The 26479-nt window shown below is 43.3% G+C and overlaps 1 long non-coding RNA gene across 3 annotated transcripts in view; it reads right to left on the reverse strand.

Annotated features, from left to right (window-relative positions):
• Positions 1 to 600: 600 nt before the first annotated feature.
• The window catches only part of LOC105281745, a 58173-nt gene continuing 32294 nt past the window's right edge, over positions 601 to 26479 (reverse strand). Inside the window, exons 2-5 of one of the 3 annotated variants that reach the window (XR_002193474.2) lie at positions 15151 to 15202; positions 13495 to 13814; positions 6030 to 6144; positions 601 to 962 (exon numbers count right to left, since the gene is read on the reverse strand). This is a non-coding gene — a long non-coding RNA (uncharacterized LOC105281745). The remainder of the gene's footprint in view (positions 963 to 6029; positions 6145 to 13494; positions 13815 to 15150; positions 15203 to 26479) is intronic. The other 2 variants (XR_002193472.2, XR_002193473.2) reach the window with 2 other exon arrangements.

Consider the following 26479-nt stretch of genomic DNA (forward strand, 5'->3'; position numbering starts at 1 on the left):
CGCGACGCTTAGCATGTGATAAATATTAATGCGCCTCGCTCGCGCTCGCGCAAATATTTGCGATCGCCGAGCGCATTAGGACAATGTTAATTATTGGTCTGCTTGATCGCGTCGAGTCCGAAGGCCCGCTGTCGCGTGTCTCTATCCTTCCATCGATCGTGATCGTGGTTGCATTAACCTTCGGCATCTCCCGTGGTGCATCGAACACGACGAAGGGAAATGTTCGTTTCGAATAGATTCATCGCGAGCGGCGTGATTGTTCAGTGAAAGTGTTCCATTAAAGTACACATTGTAACGACGAAGATTTGTGCCAAGGCTCTTTTACTTGTTATGTGTAAGTGATCGATTTCGTTGAGCCGCATAAATGCATCAGTGCGCGATTAGAAATGCGTTATAGCAAAATTCCTGTATAAACGTGTACGTGAACACTTTGTGAATCGGCGATGTGTGAGACGCATTCGTACGTCATCGCGAGAAAATGTATTAATAGAATAGAATAAATAGATAATTAATTAGGACGGAATAAACATGAAAAAAGATACACGGTTAAAATAATAGTCAGGGAAAAAGGGAGAGAGAGGAAAATTATTACATGTAATGTGTTTCGAATAATAGGGTTTAATGAACGCGAATCATTAATTTTGCGTTTAATTATAGATTCGTAATGAGCGTTCGGAGGGACGAAGCCGGTGTCATCGAAAGTAGCCATTTTGCGTCACCCACTCCGTCGAAATGCGTCGATATGTTCCCACGAAGAGTAGCTAGGCCGCTTAGAAAGGGGATCCTCGTTGGCGTACCACGATTGGCTGCCTAAATCCACGGCCATGTTTAGCCGCCCGGGCCCCTCCTGTTTAGAAGGGTATGACGTCATCAGCTTCAGCGTGAAGGCCAAGCGTGAAGCGTGAAGCGTCGTCGAGTGAGAGACGTGCGGCCCGTTACGCGCGAATCGTTTTTCAGAAATCCTGAAAGCAACAGTCTCGTAAATTAATAACGCCAATATAATTTTGCATAATTATGCGATTGTATTTGATGTACAATATTAAACATAAAATATTATAATATATATTATAATACATTTTATTAGCGCGGTTCCATCAGCGTTAATTCGCTCCAAAAGTTGCGCAATAAAATCGTGCGGCTCTTACAGTTAATTTACCTTGCACGATTCGAGAGGATTACCTAGGATTGTTTGCATATTACAATAAGTCCGTAAGTAATAAATTGCGCATAAATTGCGGATTACTAAAATTTGCAACGCGAGGATATAATCTGCACGACCGAGTAATGATCGGAAAATGCGAGGGGTTATATTTAATTTTATTCTCCCCCTCCACTCCCATATATAATATGAATGTACATTATATTATTTAATCTTAATTTACATTATAGATATCTCTCCGCGGACGCATTTATTTTATGTAATTTTAGTGATAATGCTACTTATGTGCGATCATGTTATTTCTGGAAAAAAACATTTTCTCTTTGACAGGGATATCCAATAAAAAAGTTGACATGACGGGTGAAGATACCATCCTCCATTTTTCTCACGTGATCTTGTGTTCACCATTTTAGACACTGCCACAGAAAGAAGCATGTAGCACCGAAGCAACGCGATTGGCCATCTAAATCTATGGCCACGCTCGATCCAGGCCCCTCCTGTTTAGAAGGGCCTTGTGAAACGCCGCGCGATAGTCGAGATGTCTTCCTCGAAATTTGTATTCCATAAGAGTCTTGAATGAAAAGATTGCAATAATAAAACTTTATACGTGTATTATATATGACATAAATCTTTATTTTGTGAAAAGTAATATGGAATAAATTATATTTTCTACAAAAAGAAGGTACCACTGACAATATTTGAAATTCCTCGAAAATGTTAAATCAGTTCCAGACTCTTCCGTGTGTATTCCGTAATGTATTCCGCGACGTTCCTTTATCATCGTTGCGTTGCGCGCCCGCAGCAAATTTGCTCGGCAATTTCGGCGGATGGAATGACGACGCGAGTGTCGTTGCTTGCTTGAGCGAAACTTTAGCACGACATAGCAGGCAACCCTGAATTAATTTTGTTCCGCGAGCTTCTTTTTGTGCCTCAGCTGTCTCTCGAGAATGGCGGCGCGCTTCTACGTGAGCGCACCTTAAGGTCATGTCATGCGTCGTTGGTCGAAGTCGAATTCCGATCTCACGTATGTACGCTCACGAGGTTTATCCATATTCACGTTATCTCGCCTATCGGATCTACGCGATTAAACAGCGCTTAATTACGTGGCTAAACTTACCGGTTAGCTATCTATCTCATTACGTCAGAATCTGGCATTTCGGCGTTTTAACTATATCGGTTCTCGATACTAAAAGTATTCCACAAATGTGCAAAGATTTATGTGTATCATTAACTCCATTTTATTATCGGTGAGGAAAAATCGTAATGATCTCCTTAATGTTGCGAATATCAGCAGGAGCTGTTATGCAAACATTATTTTGTTTTGATTCATTTGAATGAGAGATATAATTAATCTTCTTGGCGATACTATAAAAGAAATCTTTGTCAATAAACTTTTTATACTCTTATGCAAAAGTTGACGTTGCGTGGCTAAGAAATTAGACTTGACATACGGCCACGACGTTGCGGAATTTGTTCTTGACATACAAGAAGCCTATAAAGAGAGTGCTGTATTTATTCAAGATTCGCGTTGAAACAGATATTGATAAACACGTGTCCGCAGCAGACTATTCTTTTAATTAACGATAATCATCCATCTAATCGCGCCGAGATATCATGGAAAGTAACTCGCTGCGATTTTTGATAACAGCGCCTATAAAAAAAAGTCAAGTATGCAACGCGCGTAAGAAGAATCGCAAACATCGTCGAATAAAATTCTTTTATTTTCTTTGAGACTAGCCGAGATGCGAAAAATAGGTAGATAAATATCTTTATTCGTGGAATCACAGAACTTTTACGAAGCTGTAAGAAGATAACGTCGAAAGAACGGAAAATCAGTATCGTTCCGAGACAAAAACGTTCCCTCGATGAAAAAATATTCCGAAAAAACATTCGATAAATACCAGTTTCCCTCCTCGTATCCTGAATCCTCGTCTATTTTTGCAATATCGGCGCAATAATTGCGCTATTCGCGTTGATGTGACTTATAATCGGCAATAATGAGCGGTGGGCAGATTTCACACACATGGACGCACGTGTAAGCGCGGAGTAACACACGCGCGAGCGATTTTCCTAAGTGGTGACACGCCGGTGGGTAAGAAATTGTGCAGCTTACTTTCAAACGTGCTCGGGTGGCTTCAAGGTCCTTAAAACCATTGGTAATGCATTCCAATCGGCTGCTCGAAAGATAGAGAGAGGTTCAGAGAGACGGATTTAGAATTAGAATCTACAAGGACAGCACGCGGATACTCGGTCGCCGCGCTGAATCCAGCGAAACGACGTAAGACGAAGAAATTCCTCGGCAAGTGGCAAGTATGCCTCTATTGCATTTACAGCCGATCGACACACAGTTTCCCTCCTTCTTTCTCGCACATATGCGCGACCTCTTGCTTTGTAACGTTCGCCTTACCATTACGAGCACGCATCGCGACCATACGATTCCGCTATTTTAATTGCATCCTTTTCATGTATCTCCATGCGTGTGCTCCGCTTTATCCGTGTTTCATGTAGCTTTCATCGATTGGTGCGCTTAATTATTTGCGCCTCAAAATCATTCGCGTTTCAGTGTCGAGAGACTGACAAAAGTTTCACACACAGAACTTGTCGCGATGAATGAATGATAATAAATCTGCGTGATACTGTAGCAATGCGATCAGGCAGTTACGTAGATTATAGCAGATGCTGTTAAAAATATCGCTAATTATTAGCGATATATGGTAATCCGTTATTAAATCAATTCTCGACTAATTGCTGGCGTGTTTCATTGTTACACGATCATCATTTTCTTGCTTCACTTTTTTCTGTTTTAAGTGTAAACAGATCGCGTGGAAAATCTTGTTCATCAATTGACAAGTTTTCTTTTTCCCGGACAGAGAATTTTAATTTCAGATTTAATTGAAGAAAAACAACCCTCCGTTCGCGTTAAACGTTCTTCGAACAAAGTTTCGATTTTCGGAATCCGTCGAGGAGTCTGTTATTAAGGGTTGCGCGCGGTGCAAGTTGGGCACACATTTCGCCGTACTGTTTAACGACGCACAAAGCGTTGTTCCTCGTACAATGCTGACGATCCGCGCGTAGAAACGCAGTTACTAAATGGAGTGACTCGACTCGGCAGGTGCGAGCACACGATGCACACACAGAGGGAGAGAAAGAGAGAGAGACCCGCTCTCCGCTCTGCACTGCAACGGTGAGACGTGCTCACATTTATTCGCCATTTATTCGCGACGCGATCGTATTCTAAGCTCGCGTTAAACGAGCTCGCATAATCCGCGGTGGGAAAGGGACAGTAATAATTGCGACGCATTGTCCGCGAGAAGTATTGTTTAAAACGATGTAATAGGAGACCTTTGTCGCCGTTATTTATTACAACGCTATAACGGCGCCGCGGTGATAGCCGCAAAGTAGAATCGCCGTGCAAGATAAGGGCGAATAATCCCACGGACAAACTTCCCTTCCCTCCCTCCGCGCGCGCGCGTGAATGGTTCTGTTCCTCGCGTCGTTAAAACGGCAGCTGCATACAAGATTTATGTAACTGTCGTGTCCGTCTCGTACGGAAATTTACGTTAACCGTTATGTAAATGTAACGCCGCATCTTTCTTTCATTAACTAACGGAGCGAGTATCAATTAACTCGCCCGCAGTTACAACAGCGTTTCCCCAAGAACTCCCGATGCGTTACGATTAGCACAGATTAAAAATTGATTAATCCAACGAACACAGAAGCGGAAAGAAAAATTCAAGGCGAATATTTGTGTCAATGAGTCACGATTTATTGTCATTGGACAATACAGTACATCACGATGGAACAACAGTGCGGGACACCTGGAATTCACAGCAGCTTGCATTTGTAGAAGGGAACGCATTTAACTGTAGGCTGTACTAGAGTAGCATAGAAATTCCACGGCAAACGAGACACGCAACTGCCGAGCGAATCTGCGCGATTTGATCGAGGAGTAGCTCCTCCGATAGAGACCGTGCAGCATTCGTGGCGGTATCGCGAGAGGCAAGGGGAGGCAGGGAGGCCCGGCTTAACGTTGATATTTTCAGCCGTCGCCGATTGGCTGTTTCCGACCGGACGATCGGCGATCGTCGCGATTGGGCACGGCCACAGGTAGCAAAACTGCAACGGGAAGCGCGGCGGCTGCTGTCGAGCAAGAGCGGGCGAGAGCGGCTTCTAAACCGGTCGTCGTAAAAAGCCGACCTGGCCTTCGGGGCGGCCATTTTAGAACGTTTCTAACATTTGACGGTCGCGCAGGCCTCGGCGGACCACCTAATAAGCAGCCGTTAATCTATTATTCACCACTAGCAGAAGGGCGGGGGGAGAGGGAGATGGGGAAAGATGATACCCCCCGAGCGACATGGAAATCGGACTGGACCGCGCGTGTGTACACGATAACTGCGATTCGCGTCCAGCACGCAACTACCTGCTCCCAGCTTCTTCGAGAACCTATTATCAACCGACACTATCGGCACTGCTACTATCATTGCTTTGAGCGAGATTTCCGGTGCCGCGGGATTTCCGATTAAAGACATTGATTGCTTCTCTTTGAAATCGGTCGACATCTCGTAAACGTTTCTTCGTGATTTTTGTTCATCCCTTATGCGCTTGATAGAGAATGATAGTGTTATTTTAATTGTACGATAGATTAAAGTTGCGTTATTGCGACATTATGCCAAGAACTAATTTAATATTAGACGAGGAAGATATAGCCCCCGCGATAAGGCATCGTAGTAGTTGAAGCAATCAATAGAACAGCGGTTTGGGCGCGCCTCTTCCGGGTCGCGCGATCCGTTCACCTCAGTGGACCACACGAAGACACGGCTGTCGGAGTCGGAGTATTCGGAGGTGGAGGTCGGCATTCAGGTGTACTTACTGCGAGCTTAATGACTTCGGCGAATAGCCTCGCCCGCGACGTTGCCTCGGCTAAATGAAGGGAACGGCTCTTAGAACCGTGGACGGCATACACAGTTTTCCTATGTGTTGCTTAGCTGTAATGAAACACCCTGTATATAACTAAACTTACTGTCAATTCGTTTTAAAGTTATTAACTTTGATTGATAATATTAGAGGCATCCTTGTTTTTTCGAAGCAAATACAATAACTCGTCGAAGGAAGAGATACATTAAGAAAATTAAATATTCAAGAAAATTATTATATATATTTATTAAATATATTATAAAATCTACGGAAGAATATATAATAAAATATGAAATTTTTACATTGCAACGCTTTTGTATTATATCTTTCTATTTCGATTAGTCATTACGGCTTTTTCCTAATGGGCGATCGTTTCGTCATTCGTGCGACTTGCAATAATAATACGCATCGAAACCGGTTTCGTTTTCGATTACGTGCATCATCACGATATATAGCAGGAGTATTCGAATTGCTAGGATCTATATCTTGACAAGCGAACGACGTTAAAACCAATTATATTAAGAAAACCAGCTTTAAACTGCTCTATATATTACAATAAATGAAAATTTAAAATATAGGGAATATAAATATCATTTTTGCACATTCGCTCGATATTTGATCGTTTATTAAGTTATTAATTGATTTTTGGACTATCAGAGGTACAGTATTTTTATAGGCCGGAAACAGTTTTCACCTTTATGGAATAAAATTAGTTAAATTTCATCCGCGTGTATGTCGAAAAAAAAACGTACATATAAATTAAATTGTTGAAATTATTTTTGGACGATCAGAAATTTTTGAATTACTGGAAATTTAAATCGAGATAAAGTTTCATTGCGTTGTATAAACATAAAACTACCAAAAATGTCACCTTTAGTATAATTTTCCAATCCATAATACGATCATCTTTCGCATCATGTTTCTCGTAAAAACAAATTTAACTCGTAAGTTTTTTCAATTTAATGTATCTTCTCGCGTGTCGTTGATCACAGGAGATCAGGTCGAAGTGGAGGCAGAGCGGGGGAATTCAAGGCGGTCGTCGATCTTGAAGAACCACCGACGGGTGGGATGGAAGGCACAGGGCCCGGTTTTTATCAGGGTGACCGGTCGCCGCGCGGTAAGCTTTTCGCGGAATCACGATAAACGGCGCCGCCTGAAATATCTGATTTAATTGCGATCTCAGGATCGCGAGGGAGACAAAGATCGGTGCTGCCGCGCAGTTAATTGCCGCGGATCCTCTTCGGAGATCGTCGCGGCGGTTTCGCGACGGAGAGAATCATGAAAACGCGGCCATTCACGAGCAGTGCAAAGGCGCTTGTAAACGGATGCGTTGCTCCCTCGTGCTGGTTGCGCAAATACTTGCATTTCTTTTGTGCACTTGGGAATCAATGCCCACCGCGTCGTGAATACATATTTACATATTTTACAATGCGTGGTGAGGAGCGTGTAATGTGCCCACGCGTGAAATAAAAATTATATTCGCGCTTCACGCGATTTGCACGTAATAAGAATAAAGTAACGCGCGATTTCCGAAATAAAATACCTCGGAAGTAATGTCAATGCGTCATCGTCCCCCAATCGATGAACTGCCGACGCGAGTACGCTGAAAATGATATTTGTGTTACACCCCTAAAATCGATAAGGTACTTAATAACGATTAATTGCCTCAAAATCAAATTTGACACGGTATTATTGAGTTACTTGTCAAATAAATTTCTGACATGTAGAATAAGCACTTTAATTTTCAAACCGAGCTTTAATTAACATACCACAAGTACCCTATATTATCTCGTTCAATTTTTACTAATTTCTAATATCGTTGACGTACAGATATGCGATACTTTCAAATATACTTTATGAAGCATGCTCGACGGCGACACTAAACCGATCAATTATATTAACCAACAATACCATCAACCGTCCAAAGATCGTCCTGTCTCAACGACGCTGACACGGCCATCCTCGCGCGATGTTTTGACAAAACGACACGTCCGCGCAATTCGTCTCGAAATCGTACGAGAGACATTATTCGACGAGCCATCGAACCGCGGCGAGAGGTATCAGAGATGGGGAGATGGAGGATGGAAAAGAAAGCGATTTCACCCGCCGTTATCTTCCTCCGGGCGTAAAACAATCCCGACGAAAAGGAATCGACGATTGGCGCGGCCGCGAGTCGCGCTGCATCGCTACAAGGATCCATAATAAACGGACGTGATCTCACACTTCGCGAGGATTCTCCGGGGAGAGGAATCCGCGCAGGACGTCGTTGTCGGTGAAGCGAGCGAGCCCGTTAAAATTTCACGACTAGCTCGCGCCCGGGTCGGTCGTAAAAAAAAATTGAATCCATCGATCCACGGCCGCCGCCTCTTCCACGTCGCCGTTCTCCGTTTCAACCGTTACGACCCTTACGCCCATTCGGTACTTCGCGGGAAACGGTAACAGTCTCCGGATGCGCCCTGCGTCGCGTCGCTTTCGCTCGATGGATCCTTACCGGGGTGGGTTCATGCGACGCTCAGAGAAACGGCGAATTTAATAAAAAGCGTCGCGAGCTTTTACGCGAGCGCGAAACGCTGCTGTAACACCGTTGACGCCCGATATCGCCGCGCGTCCTTTGGAATCCAATAAATTTCCATGTATACGCGACGGCGAAGTCGCTATAAAATTAGCGTGCCAGCGCTGGGAAACGCGCAGGGTGAAGTCTACAGGGGCGTTACTCGAAAATGGGCCAGCGAGAAGAGGTGCGGCTGCGCATTAAAAATTATTAAAAATGCTCGCTGCAAATGGTGGGATGAATAACGACAAAACTACCTATTTTCCTCCTTAATGCGCAATTGAGTTTTTACTTCCTGTCTTGTCGATTAGTAATAATTAATCCTAGAGTATGGACGGCAATACCAACAATGTAAAAAGATACGTAACGCTTAAAATTCGTAAAAATCACGACTTGTTTGGAATAAATTACATCAAGGCTGAGTGATATTAAAAAAGATCAAGGAAATAATACTTATGAGAGCAAAGAAGCATACGCGACTTCATCTACAAGAGCGAATCGCCGCTAGCAACAGAAATCCCTCACATATTCTCACCTTCACGAATACTAAAAGCAGAACGTACATATACATCTGTTTACCCTACCGGGGGAAATCATGTTAAATCATGTAGAATCATTTACAATGTCCATTGGAAATAACCAAGTACGACTAAAGAGCAGCGTATTAAACCAACTTCCTCCGTATCTCTCGTACTCTTCACACGTCCGTGCAAAAGATAGACATCGAATTCGCGCGGCTGCCAAAGGTCTCTGCCTCTCCGAGGGAGACAGGAAGCACGACGCTGGACCGAGACAAAGAAGAACAGCCGAACAGAGATTCGTCGGATGCAGGGACCACGGGTATACCCGCGTGGTGTACAGGGTGTGCACCGCAAACGCAGCCACCGGTGGTCGGCAGCCAGGTAGACGAGAGCGCGAGTCAGTCAGTCGCAGTATTTGGGACAAGGTCAGAAGGTTCCGCGCTCCCCGGCTCGCCGAGACACTGAGAGTCGCTCGCACGGGCAGCGCTCGCGCGCTGCACTTTCACTTCGCCCGTTCTGCCGCGTGCATTCGCAAATTGTAACTCCGAACGACGCGGCGCTTCGCCGAAGAGGCGAGAGAGCCGATGCTCCTGCAGCGACGCGACTTTTTACGCGCGACGGTATAGATGTGCCGCGCGTACCTGCACTCTCGTACGCTTGAACTCGCGGATGAGATGGTTGCTCTCTCTTTCTCTCTCTCTTGAATCCCGCGATGCTGCGAGTGAATTTCGAAATTAGAGAACTGGCGGTCATTTCGCTGTGTTCTCGAACACACGCGAATTCAATTGGATGGAATCGCATTTCGAGAAATTCAATTCACCCGCCTTTGGATTAAGTAAATTAATTTTCTAGTAAATTAATACAATTGAAGGGACCCCGATTTACCAGGTGTTAAAGGCAGGTTTTGATGGTACGTAAAAAGAGAACGTAGCTAGAAATAGTAGCTGGAAATTTAAAAATGCGTTTGAAGTTCGAAAAATTGCGCGCCATCAGAAATAAGTGCTTCGGCTTGGTCTAAATCGTTCTTGCGTATTTTTACCAGAAGTTGCAAGTAAAACATGAGCTTCGCATATGATTTGTAAACCAGGTCATTCGAAATGTTATTTGTAAATGACGTTTTAACGTGAATCGCGGTACGTATTCGCATGTAAATGGCATGCGATACACCTTAAAAGTCGGACAATGCGCTGCTTATGCGAGACACCGCAAGCGAATGTTTTCGGAACGGCGCAAGTGTATAACCGCCACTACGTTACGCTTGTTTAATAATGCAGAACGCTCGCGCCTGTTATGAAAAGTGCAGAATAACGCGAGGCGCATTAACTCCCCTCTTATGTTCTAGAAAAAATTTTAAAACTACCGTAAATCAAATTCTCCTCTCACAGAATTTACAAACATGATGACCTGCGTCAAACTTGTTTGAAATGCAACGGAATTTCGGGAAAAAATTCGCGGCACGCAGAAAGATACAATAATTTACGAAAGGGTGGCATTGTTTGATACGTTATTCCGTTTTCGGTGTATATGAAAGATTACTTTACGATATATATTTACGACATGTCGTGGCAGAGAGTCAGGAGGAACCGACGAACAGCTTAGGGATAAAATTCGCGACTCTCATTCCGTGTTCTTCACGATGGCGAACGACGTCTTTACGTCGGCTATAGCGATTCGATCGATGCTCCAAATGACCGGTTTCGCGATGAATCTTTTACGATCGTTCGTCATCGTCTCCTGACAAAGTGTGCGACGTGAGCATGAGCGCTCGCCTCGGGCGCTTCTACCTCTCGGTCGTCGCGCTTTTCTCGGACACGACAATTAAAACTTCCGCGTGCATTAATCCTCTCGCGTTATGTGAAGGCGTTTATCGTTCACGTGCGCCGCGAAGCCACGGAAAATATTTGTCAGTTGCACAGCAAAGACACTTTCGGTTCTTACTTATGATTTACTGATAATCTTCCTATTTCTGTTAACGTCATGTGTAAAAACATATTTTATATGTTTTATATGTGATTGGAATAAAAGGATCACGTAAATATATGATCTGATACTATTGATACTGTTGCATAGCAGTTCAAATACTTTTTAAACAAGTGTTGAGTCTGAATATATTTCTGAAACGGAGTAAGCTTAAATAGAAGCATCGCGTTGTATCACCACATGCTGACGTTATCGAGATCGTTCATAAAAGATAGAGCTGGACGAAACATTATCTACGGCGCGGTCATCGAATTGTTCACAAAGTTAGCGTTGCTCAATCCTTGAAACTATGTGCGACTACTGGAGATTAAGTAAGCGCTACCGACACTTTTTAGAATCGCCGCGTACAAGTGCAAGAAGTCTATAGATTCCTTACAGTTTTTCTATACACACAAATGTGCCTCTTATATTATAGTATAGAGGCAGTAGCATCATTTTCCTACATTTCGCACGATAATGATGACAAACGTCAAAATTTGATTAATAATTTAAAACGAGAAAGACAACGAGATTTAAATTATTACAGATTGAGCATCTACAGTACTTTAGTACTCTAATATTCTGTCCAGCACGGTATATACTAGAAAAGGAAAGCTCGCTCGCTATGGAAACGCGCAGCGGAAGTAAACGCGCGCGCACGCCAGAAAGCGCGCAGATAGTTTTGCGCGCGATGACGTCGCCAAATTACTCCATCGCTTTCGCAATATGCGCCGCGCCATGTTATATTCGCGGCGTAACGATGCGGGGTTGTTGCACGTATCGTTTTCATTTCTCACGATCGCGAATCTCGCGCGGGTCGATGGCGCGGAAGATCAAAATCGCGAATTGCGGACGCCGCTCGTACTGCAAGCGAGATGATGAATGCGAGACGTCGTCCGATGCGAAGGTGAATATTACGAGAATTATTAAGAAACGCGGCGTCCGCTTGTCCGGAGAGATCGAGCGTGCGTGTGTTCGCTCTTCAAATCCGATTACAGAAATCGCGCTCTCAATCCGCAAATTCGCCAAACGCTTTGATCGCATAACGCATATAATGGCATATGCAAACTTTGATTAGATCCACATAAACCCTCTAAATAGCTTTGTGTCCACTATTTTAAGACATTTGTCAGGCAATTAAGTCAGAAGTCGCGAGATATTGCTTGGAGACTGATATATATTTTTTTCTTCCATTTCATTGAATATTACAAGTGAGCGTTAATGCGCTAAAGAACGCGAGGCTGCGGGCGCGCGCGCGCGCGCGCGCGAAGACAAGCGCAAAAATGTGGGACGGGGGTGGACAGAAGACGTTCAGTCACTGTCCGCGACTGCCGGCTGCGGTCGGCACAATGGCCATTGAAAACAGAAAATAAGCGCCATTGTTCGGCGCTTTTCAGAATCGATATTTGCGAGTACAACATCGACGCGCGCGCGGGTACGCGCCGTGATTTGAAGCGCAGATTAAAAATAAAGGGGACACACGTCGATGCGCGCGGGCCTCGCTCGATCTAACTGCGCGCACGTGAACATCGACGTTGTTTCACGACAAAGATAGACCATGTAGCGGTGCGCTACGACGACGACGGGGAACAAAGGCAGCGAGCGCACTGTACTGCTTTTGTCCTTCTCTTTTTTTTTTTCTTTCTGGTTTCGTCAGTAGGTAATTGGTAACGTTGTGTCTCTTCACGTCGGCGAGCGGCCCGCAAAAGTGTCACTGATAACGCTTGTTAAATATGCGAGCGCGAGAACAATGAGTGATTGAGCGCGCTAATGTCGGATTTGTGTAGTGTTTCTTTTTGAAACGATGCATCACGATGCTCGGAGACGTTCGTACGTAATGCTCTTTAGTTTATTGAGCATCTGATCTTCTTGGATTCCTTCACGTTTACCGCATTAATTTAACATATACGTCACGTTTAATATATCGTGCCTGCTTTCTCGCACGAAAGCTAGTTCGAAATTCGACACTGTGGCCGATATCTCGCCATTCTGCTCAAAACAATAGTTGTCCGACCAGTATTGGCATTTTATGCTTTTCTGATAAACGGTTTAAAAAATTGTATTTTCATAAAAAAGTTACATTCTACCGTATTGATTCGCACATTCGACATAAGTCTATGCAAGTCGTAAACTTTTCCATTCTTATCTACTAGGCATTGTGTGATAATTGCGAATGTAAATTTCGAGAATTCTATGTATCTTTTGCTTTGTGCCGAAAGTGCACATGCGTCTCGATCTGAAAGGTGCAGAGATACTTTAAGATACACAGATACTTGAACGAAAAAGGCTGACGACATTTTAAGATATGAAAATGATTAAAGTAATGTATCTGTCGCGGCAATATGTCACACGCTCCGTCTTTGTCGAGGTGCATATTTGCATTGGCTTACATTGGAGTGTGCTCGGGCCGCTCTTTGTGCAAGCCCGATGGTACAGTTCGAGAAGCAGCCTGTGCATTTTCCAATGTAGAACCCCGGCCATGTGGATGAGAAACAATCGTCGCTGTCAATCGTCCTGCTACATTCGATCGGTGACAGCACGCACTCGATATCCATTACGTCATACGGGCATGTTTTCCACTTTGATTGACCCAAGGTCGGTCGATGGTGCAGTTAGCTGATATTCGATTTGACGAATATCAATGAAAATTTGGCGCACTTCCCTCTTCGCTAGCGCAGTTGCACATCAAGATAGAAAATCCCCCTGAAAACTGATATTGCAGTTCTCTGTATTAAATTAGTTGTTCGAAAAGGATTTTAAACAAAGAGTTTCAAATCACGGTAGTTTTACGTGGATATATCAAATATGATTTTTAATAATCGATTAAACTCGGCAGATAAAAAGAATTTCTGTGTTTCACGCGCTGCCAGTTCACCACGAGAGAACTTTCGTTAAAATGCCCAGATAATCTGAAAAAGTGCACACTCATCTCGTACCCGAGTTTAATTGACGTAAGTGCACGATGTGAGAAAAGAACGCATTAATCATGATCTCGCTAACGTTCTCCCAGAGTTTCGTCCATTCAACTTGTCAATCCAAGTCATCGACAAATCCGCAAACGATTCAATCGTAAATTCGCGCCGATAAATTGCGCGTGGATCGGCGCCTCTCGATCGTCCTGTCAAGGGGGACCTGATTTAATACGGGCTACTGGATTAGATGCAACGCCGGTTGCACGCAAACGTTGCATTATTATCGCCGCGGACACTGTTGTGTGGGCTGATGTGAAATTCGAAAGAAACGAATCGCATGTACGCAGCGCGCGACTGTGCACAGTCGCAATCGTGCGAACGATCTCGGGACGATAACGCCCCAAGTATCGTTTTTAATTGTACGACGCCATTTTTAGCGCGGCGCGCGATTCCCGCAAGTCGCCGCAAGGCGAAATGAAACCGGCGAGCACGCGAAACATCGTTCTGTGTCACTGTCGCTCATCGGGGCAGAAAAACGTTGCAGTTTGCACAGACAAGCGCGATTAGGGCTTACGTGTGCGCCAGGTGCTTGAATATTTGTCGTAAGTTGGCAATGATAAATGTTGAATTTCAGACGCGCCTTCGGGAAATTCTTGCCGAGTGTTTGAGGTAAACTGTAATAAAGTTCAAGTCTGATAACTTTAACGAGACTTACTTTTTTTTAGTTAATTTGCGCGCATTTTAAATTTCTCAGTTAGAGCTCGAGACTAGTTGGAATTCTTGTAGTTGGAGATTACAATTATATAATATAATATCTGCACATTTATATATCTAGCTTTGTATTGTTTATGATAACGTAAATATTGTAAATTATGCGTATGTGTGTGTGTAACACTTTAACATTTTTCAAAAATATTTTTATAAATATAATTCGTTTAAATAAAATAAAATTTGACTCACGTGCGACACGGATGATATGACTGTAAGCTATTGTTTCATTATAGATATTATTATTAGTAAGATCATAAAAACGTAAATATGCGAATATCTGTAATAATAAATGAGATAAATATACAGTAGTTATTGTTGTTTCGTTTTTTAGTGTGATAGCAATTATACTCATTGGCAACTTACAATTATACCGACGATTCCGGTTCGCGCGATGATACATTTTACACCAATATTTCTGCAAAAAAAGAAAGAAACCGTAAGCAATGAGCACTTACCGTATCTCTTTTAATTACCGTATCTAAATTCTATTACGGAGCACATCACATAACTCTCGTTGATCATCGGTCCGATAGGAAATCCGCGATCGTGAAAAAGAAACATCCATTATTATCAGAAACGAATGAAGAATGCAGTTAAATGAAATTACTAATTAAATTTTTCTCCTCTACATCCGCTCGTTTAGATCATTCCATCATTTTACGAAATTAAGAACTACAAAATAACAGGCAAACCAATAAGAAAAATATTGGACAGTTGTATCCTCGAGACGCGATGATATTGCGCTCGAATAGCGCGGTATTGCGACAGAAATGCTAATTGTTACGCACGCGAGTTAATTATAATTTTACTGCCTTCGATTTCGCTCGCGCGCGGAATCACCGCGTCGCGCCGCTGGAAGCGCAACGTCGCACAGCCCGTACGTTCACTCTTAAACACGCTCATTTATATTACCATCGCGCGAACGCATTGCCCCGCGCATAATTTCCGATTCGTTACGCCGTGTGTTCTACGCCCGTGCAAAAAGGCGGCCGATATCGTTCGCGATCGATCGCTCTTCCATCGCGAGCGGAATCGCGCGCGGCGCACCGTCGACGGATCGTCGTCTCATCTCGCGGCGGCGACGCCGGCTGCACCGCCTGATACCGGAAGCGACGATGATCGTATTATTAATTAACACGTGGTCTCATCACGGGTTACACGGCCGGTTACAGAGACGCTGTACCGCGCGCCCTGTTGCACTGTTGTACAGCGTATACTCGGCAATCCCTGTACACAACTTGCGCACGATACACGCAAATGCGTGTTCGCCGATATTTATGGCAGCCCATCGGTATGATAATTGCGCGTATATATCGCGAGCAGCACTTATAATAATGCCGCGAATTATCGTCGCTCGTCTTGATTAATTCCATGGCGTTATTTACTCGCGGCGTGCGCGGCACACGCGCGATCCATCAAACGAGTGTCGGTTCCTATTGCCGTTTGGCTGCCAAGAAGTATGAACAAATCGGCAGATACAACCGACCTACCTAATTACAGCGTCAATACTGATAGAATGCATAAATATCTGATACGTGAGAGAACGCGCTGTGCAGCATGCCGGCAGATTGAAATTTATCCTTCGCGCTTCCTCTTCGCGGCCTTTTCTTCTCCAAATTGGAGCAGCCGGTGGAAGCGAGAAATCGCGGAATCCGGTGTGGAGCGGCGCGATCTCCATACCGGCGCGCCGCCTACGGGATTAATTTATTCACGGCGGGGCATTAAAGCCATGGACGAAAAACCCGTTCGGGCCCATTCCGCGCCGCGCTACTCGTCGTTCCTCCATCCTTCCCTCCCTCTCTCCCAAGCCGCGGCCAGCTGCGCCATGTGCCTTCCATCGTGACGCGAGGAGCAGTATCCCTGAATTTCCGTGACGGATCGTTTCCTTGGAGCATCGTGAACGATCCGGCCGGCCTGATCGATCGGCGGCGAGCGCCGTCCTTGAAGTTGATCGTCCTGTCTCTTTCTCTCTTTCTCCAGCGCGAGCACCGCGAACGGCACGAACGAGCGAGCGAACGAGCCGGAGGCGGTAGGCCCCTCTGCCGAGAAGGGAAGGGACGGGGCGAGCCACGACACAACGAGAGTTAGAAGTTTCTTTGTCGCGCTAGAGCCATGGCGGCATTCGGCAGCGCACATACCGCGGCGGCCTAGGCAAGATGGCGCGGTTTTCCTCCACGTCCCCGCGAAGGGGAGTGGAAGTAGGCGCGGGGTTCACGGGCGGAAGGGGGCCCGCGGACCGGGCAGGACCGCAGGGGCCACGGGGGGACGATTTCAGGCTGTTGGAGGCCGCCCGGTTCCCCAAGTCGCATTAGAGAACGCTCGAGGATTATTACTCGCGCCGGCAGCGGCCGCCTGATCCCCCGGCATCCGTGTAATAAATCCGCGCGCGCAAGTATCGTAGGACGATTTCTAATGCGTACCCCTCGTGTCCCGGGATTCTCGGGTTTATTGTTTATGGCACGCTCGAGCTCTTGACAAACGTGAAGCCGGAAGAATCATTCCTGAATTCTGAATGCAAGCTTCGATTGGGATTGGTGGATTCTGCCGTTAGATTCGTGGATTTTATACGAAGGTCTTGAATGGCACATTGCGATATCGTTTTATCATGAATCATCTTGCGAGACGTGCGAGAAAGTAGGAAAAACGACTGGGCCTTTAACGTCGTGAAATTTTGTTTTTTACTAAAAAAAGTTCTAAAATTATTTTTCTTCTTTTTTAATAGATTACTTGTGTACTAGAAGCGTAATATTATAATTAAATTTCTTATTCCAGACGAAATTGTTCAACAAAAAGAAGATTTTAGATTTCACAATATTTATATACGATACAGTTAAAGAATGAAAATGTTTTTGATACATTTAATGTACGCAACATTCTATAATTACATTCATCTTAATTGATTTGCTGCTTAACATTCATGACTTCTGACTATTATGAATAAATCTTATTTTTTGCAAATCCGCGAACGTGTAATTTTCAAATGATTAAATGGTATCCTTTCCCATTCTTAACCGGACGAAGATTGCGATTGCGTTACCGAGGTCTAACAGCGGAGCGTTTAAAGTTCATAGGTTCTTGCAACTAATTATAAAATAACTCCCTCCTAACTCTCGTAATCTAACCAATACTAGACACTGTATCTCGAAGGACGATTACGAGGAATCATCCGAGGTATTCAACGGATCACATCAGGAAAATGTATCGAGCTGCGCTCCTGTGAATCCAGTGACGACAGACATGTACCACACAAGGCGGCATCGACAACTGATCCGCTTCCGCATAAGTGCGCGCATCATCTCTCTCGTGATTGATTTCCGGTTTAAAACCAGAGTCCACAGAGAAATTGCACAAATCAACAATAAATTTAAATCTTATTAAATCTATTAAAGTATATATGCAAGCGCATTATACTCAACTTCTCCGCGAGGAACCTTTTTCAGTAAATGTTCAGTAAACACAAACTACAACCAATAGATAAGTAATTATACATATTGTACTTGTGAAAAAGCCTTAACAATGATGGAAATATATGAGCAATTACTAATTACATCAGGCTATTCGAAACCTTTGTGCACGGTACGTATCGCAATTGCTCGATTGCGAAGGGTTCTTAGGAGACGTCTTCGCGGGATGCCACGGGATACCAATCGGCAAATCTGTTCCGATCTGCTCGATGAAACGGAGACTAGGTCGAATGGCGAGTCACGATATTACGGAGCGCCTCGAGAAATTGGACGCGCTGCCCCGCGAAGGGCATTTCGCAATGCGATTGTCGGGAAGATTGGCACGAGATATTAGAAGTCGATGGAAAACCAGTCACTCAGTCAGAGGTTATTTTCTGCGATTTTATCGCAACCGGCGGACGCCTACTTTCGAGTCGCAGGAGAGAAAAAGAGTGTGCCTGTCCGATCGCGAGCGATGAAACCGCGCGCGTTCGTCGTTGCACGACAAGGATGAGCGACAGTGTTACGTTATGATTACGTTAAGTGCCAATAAGAGAGCGTGCAGTGATTATAATCGATCTCGACGCGATGCTTTACTCGAGCGATCCGAGCTGTTGAGCTAAAACCGTTATTAAGCCGCTCATGAGGTGACAGTGACGAACTTTATTCGCGATGCGTCATTATATATCGGGTATTATTTTATGAAACAACTCTCATCCGGGATTCCTTTCATTGGACTCGCAGTCGATGTTCTCTTGTCGGCGAATACTCGATGGGATGGGACGATAAGATTAAAATCACTCGAACGCAAATGCCGTTACTTGAGACAAAGATATCAAAACCACGTATCAAGCCGATCGCTCATCGCTCGATTTTATTGCTACTGTATCGTACTAGGCAAGAACGAGTACTCCGGAACGAACGTCGGTTCTAAATCGCGCGGCTAACGATCGGTAAAAAACAAAAGAGAAGGCAAGAAGTTCTCACGTAACCGTTCGAGAGTGTCCGCGACACTTGATCCCGCGCGATCGGCCGTGCTAGAAAACCGACTTCGGTGCACATTTTGAGCCCCCCCTCCCTGCTGCCGCGTTACCACCCATCACACCCCGCCGCGACGCCGATAATGCGTCGATCGATGATCGCACCGTGCGTATGCGTGCGCGCGTCAAGAAGCGGTTTGTGCCACTGACTTGGCCGGTCCGTTTCTAGGACAGCCAGTTTTTCATGTGATTTTCGCGCCGTGCCTAACGTCGCCCGGTCTAACCTTCTTTCTTGCACGACCGCCGATGCAATCCCGATCTCACGATATGCGGCCGATCGCGGCGACGGTCGGTGACAATCAGCGACATAATGACGTGAGAATCCTCTTTCTCTTCGCGTGCGTGCGCGCGCGCACGTTCTATCATCGATGCGACTGCTGTCCGTCCACCTCTTTAGCGCTCGCCTCTGGTTCCCCTTCGAATCTCCGTCGTTTACGTAATTCAAGGTTTTCGCCGGAGTGACGAAATCGCGGAAATATGCGCGCCGAGATGCATCCGGCTGCGACCGCCGTCAACAGCCGTGAGAGATGCGCGCTCTGATTTAACTTTAAGCAGGGTTCGATCGGTACGAATCTGGCAATGGATTTTGAACTCTCCTTCGGGAAAGATCGAGAATCGATTTGAAAATTGTACTTTGAACACGTCTATAGTTTGTTCCATCAGCGTACCTGAACCGGAGTACGTGATTACGCACGCGTGATAATCTAACGTGTTGAATAGTCTCTAAACTCTAACATTATGCATAATCCGAGTAGACGCGAAATGCGAACAGTGAAATGCAACGCTTACTAGCTATTACCAATCTACTTCTAAGTTAGGTATCGGTTAATGGTTTAGAAATTTCCTATATATAGATTGGATTCCGTTGTGTGATTTAAACATTGATCTAAATTATCTAACACGCGATCTCTACAAGTAAGCGAATATCGAGTAGCGCGCAACGATTAATTACCATTCGTGAATTTATATATATAGGTACATATATAAAGTATATATAAATTTATATATAATTAATAACAATTATATAGTTTCATAATATATACATTAAATTTAGATGCTAAGGCAGTCTATCTTATATACATTAAATTATTCCTTAGATCCCGTATATTTGAATTTATTATAACCTTAAGTATTCCAAACTATCACTTGCACATTACTCTTTAAACAAATCTATCCGAGAGATACTTGTATATCAAGGTTATACTTTCTCTCATAATTTTTTTCGCAAAGATGTGAAAGTAAAATGTTTATGTGAGTTACGGATTTATCGTATCAATTACATCAGGCCTTTCAATTTCTGGTCGGACCGATATAGCTTGCTTGTTTGGTGATCGCTGGTGACTCGGTCTTGATCAGACGGTGCGAGTATCCAAGGTGAACGGAGCGAGAATGCGCCACGACAAAAATGCAATTAAGATTGTACAGGGTGGCAGCGCGCGCCGATTGCTATTACGGTCAACGGAAATGTATTTTTTTGCGGGGCGAGGCGCGGACAAGAGAACGGCTCGCGTTGGACTCCGCAAAATATTTCTCTCGAGAAATTCCTCTCGTTTCCACGTTAGCGTAATGATAATCTTGAATTCTGAATGAATAAGGTTCTTTCTAAAAATCACGCTTTATTTACATAATCTTGACTGCACTTTCGCTTCGTAGCGAGTATTCATTCAATGACTGCCTCCGTGAATTAAACGGAGTTCGAAAAATTTCATGCAACGTTTACAACCAGATCAATCAGCAATTTATTGAGTCCGGTTTATAGAATGTGCATATATGCATGATAAACCACATCATAACACTTATTTTGAGACACGCACAAGATCGCATAATTATTTAATATTTCTCAAAAACTTTACAGCTTTGTAAAATTTTAAAATTAAAAAAATTATTCAGAGAATACGCTTTATTTAATATATATTATAATATTATTTAACTAATGTAAAATCAATCAAATTTTGTCCATGTTTCATCCAAATATTTATTTGAAACATGGACTATGTTATAGTTAATGTTACTTATAGGCACAAATTTCGATAACAAGAAAAATCAACGTGTTTCAGGAGCCACTTGAAATTTATTTTCAACTCTGGATAAAACACGAGAGTTTTTTTAACGTTGATAAAGAAGACAACGGGGCGTACCGTATAGAAATTCGAGAGCAAGGGTAAGCGTATCAGCTCATAACGCACCGATTGCTCCAATTAGAGGCTTGTAAACTCGGGCGAGTGACGGTACAGTGACCGATAACCGTATTGCTACTCGTTCTCTTATCAGCACCGAAAGACGCGGAGACGAAACGGTATCGATGCGGTTTCGGCGCGCTCTTCGTCGTCAGCCAGCGATGATCGTGTGCGCACACGTGTAGGTGCATACGCGTACACGTGTGTGCGACACGTGCATACGCGCGCGCATACGTGTATGCACACGGGCACCAGGAGCACGGGTATTTGGCACAAGGCCGACATTAGCATCTCTACCGGTATACCCCCCACCACACCGCCGCGTCGTCGTCACGGCACAACTCTATCCGCAGAAACCTGTATTCCGGTTATCTCACTTGCGCGGGAACCGAGAGAGACCGGCGCGGCGTCCGTCGCCATCGTGAGAAGGCGAAGGACCTCCTACTACCGCCGCGGCGGACATAGAAACCGTTTGGAAACAAGCACCGCCGAGACGTTTCTTTCCCTTTTTTCCCCTGTTGCGTTTTTCCTTTCTCTCCTTTTCTTCATTTTTTTTCTGTTCTCATCGGGGAAACGCGTTTCCTCCGTTTCGCGGCGACGAGCGGAACGCGGCCCGGTCGTTTGGCCTGCGCACGGATCCTTAATGCTTCCTCTCTGCGAGCGAGCGAGTTTGTGCCCTTCCTCGAGGGATCCGCGCGTCAGCTCGATCGCAACGCGATCAACGCGAATCCGTATGCGCTGGTGAGTTCTGTCTTCGAACTTGAAACAGATAGAATTTTCGACTTCGTTCAATTTTCGTCGCTGTCGACACTCAAAAATCGATATCGAACGTTTTCCTGAAAAAACGAACCAGAAGAAACCCGTTATTTTGTAACGGTTGACTTAGTCGAGTAAACATCGCAGAATGATAGCCATTCAGATAAGCAGGATGAGTTTTTATCTTGAGATATTAATCACGCGATAATTAAAAAGTTATCAAGTACGGCTATTATATCGCGCTGTCAAATTATGTTCGCACGGTGTATATTTACTCGGCATTTCCGCGAAGCCACGATAAGATATTTCTGAAAAGATTGTTGGCGTTCTCCGTCATTAACTCTCGTGCGATGAGAGCCGGCCAATCGGCAGAATGCATTCGATGAAAAAATATTCGTAATTTCATTCTACGATGTTTCCTAGGAACAATCAATACGAACACCTTACTCTTGTAACTAAAATCATCGTGCACGATTTTTCGTTTGGAAAACCGCAAATTTTTCTGACTTTGCTTAAATTCCCTTAACTAAAAAATTTCTGATAGTCCGTAGCATTCCCGATCATTTTTACCGATCAATGTGTGTGTACTCTCGAAATTTATATTTTTGGAACGTAAAATCTAATTTATATAAGTAATTTGTAACATTTATGATACTTATAATTATAAAAATTTTTATACATAATTGCGAACATATTTAAGACACGACTTTGGCGTATACATTGACGTGCATTTTACATAACAACTTGAGAAAATTGCGTTAGAAGAATTTACTTGGAGATCGACCGATTTACACCATTTTTCCTGTTCACATAAACACCGTTGATAGGAAAAAAAAGAAGAGAAAAGGGATTAATTATGCAATTATCCACATGACATCGCAAAGTAGGTCTATACCAACGGGTTTCGCCATCGAAGCGTGCTAATACACGCGACGGAATTTCGAAACGGCGATTTCGCAGCGCGAGACCGTTGCGGCGAGTTCGATCGGTCGATACTGCGTGAGATCGAGAGGTTCGTATATCATCGTCGGGAATCGTCCGCTGTCGGGCTATCGCCGAATCACGGAAGTGCGGTCACGTGACGGTGATCGCGGTGACTGCGTGCGGTTCGAGGAAGTTTCGCTCGTCGTCGATTTCCAGGTCGTGGAATCGATATCGCCGCACGATCGGATCGAGTTTTCTATCTCTGTCCCCGTCTCTGTCTCTCTCTCAGCTCCTGTCTCCCTTCGTTTATCGGGCGTGCGAGAGGAATCCGCACGTCCGATAAGTAATGGGGCATCGAGTGACACCTTAACCTGGATGACCGGTATGTACACGCTGAAAAGCCGCGAACGCGACGACTTGTTCGCCGGATTAGCTGCTAGATGCGAATTGGCGAGATTCTAGTGCGCGCGCGAGTTTCACCCTCGGTGAAATACCGCCGACCGGATGTGTCTGCAAAGCGAAAAACATTTTGTATTTCTGTTAAAAACTGTTCCTCGTTAAAATTTTTATGTTAAAATACCGCGACATACTGTATGAACGCAACTCATGTATAAATTTAATAAATTGTCATTGTGTTAATTGAACTTTACGTGTTAAATTTGTAATCAACTAATCCAAATGTTAAAATAACATATTTTATATTGAATAGCAAGGATTTTATTTTATACAGTCACATACATATGTTAAATCAACCTGTTTCAAACAGTAATGCGCGCAGTGCGACATTGTGCGAACTGTACAAACATTTTTCTTAAGTAAAATTTAATATTATAAATATGTTTATTTTATTCTATCATAAAAGTTTTGCATCTAAACATTGTAATTTTCTTATTAATTTTATATTAACTTTTATATAAAATTATCTACCTATATCATTATTTGACATATTGCATTAAATTAAAAGAAAAATTTGAGTGAACCGTTTGGGTATATAACATACAAAATGTGTTGAATTTAGCACACATTTTTTTGCTGTATAATGAGCGGATTGTGTCTCTTCTTTCTTATCTCTCCTTTCATTTATCTTGTTTTTTTAATTGCATGTGTAATTGTAGTGGTTAGTTTATTTATTTGCTTAAAGCATGTAGTTATACAATGAGTATTCATTATAGTACGTGTGTGTACACATATGAATATAATACGCACGCATTAATATTATATATATAGCTCAGGGAGAGAGAAGCAATATTTAACGATAAGCTGAAATATTTAATAAATCTTTATTCCATTAATTGCGGAATTTTAATAATTGATTATATATAGCAATTTACTCATAGACTCATGAAGCTAGTTTCTTTGAAATTCAATTTCTATGGTCGCTAATTCTTGCGAGGAATGTACATTAATAGAATCACTTTATGTAATTTGCAGCTAACAGGGATTTTCCCGGATTTTTGGTTAATAGCAAAAGGATATTGTATTTTTCGCGATTTAAATAAAATTATCTCGCTCTCATGTACCGCGCAATTTTCACTTTATATTCAAAAATGGTATATAATATAATTTAGAATAATAAATTGAATTTTCAATATAATGCCGGCGAGGAATAATCTGATAAGTGAACGAATGATAAGTGAATAGAATGAAATAAAAATCTCGATAAATCAATATATCAATAGTCTAAAGGTATACGGCGTTCGCAAAATAAATGAAAAAACCCGCAGTGAGTATATTTTTCGGTTTTGAAATCGAGGCGCTGCATATCGCGGAATTTGATTGCGCATAAAAATGTTATCGGTAATAAGAAGCAAACAATGCGACCGTAATAATGTATGGTATTGTGCGATACGTTTATTTACGTCGTTAAATATGTTTTTCATTAAAATTCGAGGGAATGGATGATTTTTAGCCAATTAGAGCCGCGCAAAATGTCCCGTGTTTCGCGTGTAAAACATATTATATTCCATAAATTTTAATATCATATAATATCAATGAATATTGTCTGGCCGTAAATTTTAACGGGCAACTCATACAACGCCCGCGTTTCTCGTTACGCTCTCGGAGTGAATTGATTGTAATTATTACGCGAGGCAGCGAATGCAAAACATCGCTTTGTTCCGTATCCTCTGCCTCTGCTTACTTTCTTGTGGCTCCCACTATTCATGTTTCTCTCTATTATATTAGGCAATGCTTGCCATCGGATTTGGTTTATTAGTATTACTGCTAAACAATACAAAGTTTATCAAATAAAATTCGCAGGCATTAAACGGAGCTTTACATAATGCGGAGCTTTTCAGGCCGCATGCCATTAGTTTACATTATTTTACATAGATTGTGAAATGCTCCTTGTTATCATTATAACAATCTTGAAAAATACATAAATATAAGTTACCACTTTTGTCAGATGTCTCAATCTTACATTGACGCGACAACGTTTCGTTAATGCTATTACAGATACTTATCATTATTGCTGTTATATAATTTCGCATTACAATACCACATTTTATCAAACCAGGAATTGAAACATAGTAGTCAATAAAATATATATATTGTATCAACAGATTTTTACTAGTATCTGTATTATAATTCGCCAGGTATTTACTTCATCAGTCATGTTGTTTAACACGATACATACAAATAAGCATTAAATTATTAATGTAAGCTAAGCTCGCGCGAAAATTGCACGCGCAGCAATTAACACAATACACGTAGAACATAACAAAATAAATAAGCATGCAGCATATAAACGAAAAGGAGAATGCGACAAGGTAAAAAAGTATTTCGTTTCGTAAACGTTAATAGCAATATATCGCGCAGCGCGTCCTCAGTCGGGCGTGGCAAGGCGAATCTGGAAAATTTTTAACAACCGCGCGAGCGACTGTACGAGGAGCGCGCGCGACACGTAACGAAACGGATACGTCGCTGCGAAACGAGCATAATATCGGTCTCCGTTATCGTCGGATGCACTTTGGGCTCGCAATTCGGTGCCCCCCCTCCGTGCTCGCTACAAAGAGTTCGTTTACCCCGTTTATACGTGCGCGCGAGGCCGGCCGCTATCGGTCGATTCAGCCACGACATTCGACGAGTGCCGAGAAACGAGAGCGACCAGATAGAGTTGAATTTAAGGCGTGATCGAAAAGCCCCCCCTCGAACAAACAAACACACTGCGTCTAGACGTTCGCCGCAGATTGCGTACAAGTGTGCACTTGTTTTACGTGCAGCATCTGTTGCAGATGAATGAGAATAGCGAAGAGTGCATCTGCTAACATTATCATAAATAAAATTGTAAGAGTCCTGAATATAATGCATTAATTGCTGAGAAGAGGTGTAAGACTACTTTTGTGGATATTAT

Source organism: Ooceraea biroi, chromosome 2, assembly GCF_003672135.1.
Source record: "Ooceraea biroi isolate clonal line C1 chromosome 2, Obir_v5.4, whole genome shotgun sequence".
Taxonomy (NCBI): domain Eukaryota; kingdom Metazoa; phylum Arthropoda; class Insecta; order Hymenoptera; family Formicidae; genus Ooceraea; species Ooceraea biroi.